The 1,332-nt window shown below is 59.9% G+C and overlaps 1 non-coding gene across 1 annotated transcript; it reads right to left on the reverse strand.

Annotated features, from left to right (window-relative positions):
- Nucleotides 1-924: 924 nt before the first annotated feature.
- LOC124890052 lies at nucleotides 925-1,080 on the reverse strand. The gene has a single exon (XR_007048917.1). It is a non-coding gene; the product is annotated as a 5.8S ribosomal RNA (ribosomal RNA).
- Nucleotides 1,081-1,332: the final 252 nt, after the last annotated feature.

The raw sequence follows: 1,332 nt of genomic DNA on the forward strand, positions 1-1,332 counted from the left end.
CGTTGACTCGCACACATGTCAGACTCCTTGGTCCGTGTTTCAAGACTAGTCGAATTAGGAGCCCACAGGCCAGCGTCCGGAGCGCGCAGATGCCGAAGCACGCCGTAGGCGCGCGCTGCCTACCACAATCGAGGAGACGGCGTTCCACGAGCGTATCGAGAGCCCGGTCTTTGGCCGCCCCCCCAATCCACGCTGGTCCACGCCCCGAGTCGATCGGGGGACTGGCTCGTCGCCGTTCCACATCCGACCGGGGCACATCGCCGGCCCCCATCCGCTTCCCTCCTGACAATTTCAAGCACTCTTTGACTCTCTTTTAAAATTCCTTTTCATGTTTCCCTCGCGGTACTTGTTCGCTATCGGTCTCTCGCCCGTATTTAGCCTTGGACGGAATTCACCGCCCGATTTGGGCTGCATTCCCAAACAACCCGACTCGTAGATAGCGCCTCATGGTGTGATAGGGTCCGGGCACAACGGGGCTCTCACTCTCTCTGGGGCCCCCTTCCAGGGGACTTGGGCCCGATCCGCCGCTGAGGACGCTTCTCCAGACTACAATTCGGACGACGGAGCTGCCCGATTCTAAGGCTGGGTTGTTCCCTGTTCGCTCACCGTTACTAAGGGAATCGTTGTAAGTTTCTTTTCCTCCGCTTATTGATATGCTTAAACTTAGCGCGTAATCCCGCCTGACATGGGGTCGCGGTCGGAGCGCCTGAAGGCGAAGGGGTCCTGGAGTCCGAACGCGCGACGGGCCGTAGCCGCGACGACAAAGAGAGTTGAGTTACAACCACCATTTGCCGCGACATCCGTCGACGTGGACTCGTATTTAGGCCAGCCGCGATCTCGAGGCGCACGGGAGGCCAGTATCCGCCCCGCGACGACAGCGCACCCCGTGATTGAGGCGCGATGCGAGGGGGGCGACGCGATGCGTGATACCCAGGCAGACGTGCCCTCGGCCTAATGGCTTCGGGCGCAACTTGCATTCAAAGACTCGATGGTTCATGGGATTCTACAATTCACACCAAGTATCGCATTTCGCTACGTTCTTCATCGATGCGAGAGCCGAGATATCCGTTGCCGAGAGTCATTTTTTTTACAGAAGAAGCACAGGTCCCCCCGACGAATGCTGCGGACGGGGCGCGAGGGGCAGGCTATCGATTCAAGTATTACTTGGCGCTTTCCGTGCCGGGGTTCGTTGGTCGCCTAGCACGCAGGCTGCGGCGCGGGCACCGAGGACGGGGGGGAGGCGCTCGTGCGGAGTGCCGAAGCACCCCACCCACTCGGACTCCCCAGTTGTTAAACACGTTCGCGGGGTCGTTCTGCTGTACAAGTTTCGAC

Source organism: Capsicum annuum, unplaced genomic scaffold (genome assembly GCF_002878395.1).
Source record: "Capsicum annuum cultivar UCD-10X-F1 unplaced genomic scaffold, UCD10Xv1.1 ctg10787, whole genome shotgun sequence".
In the NCBI taxonomy this organism is placed as follows: Eukaryota; Viridiplantae; Streptophyta; class Magnoliopsida; order Solanales; family Solanaceae; genus Capsicum; species Capsicum annuum.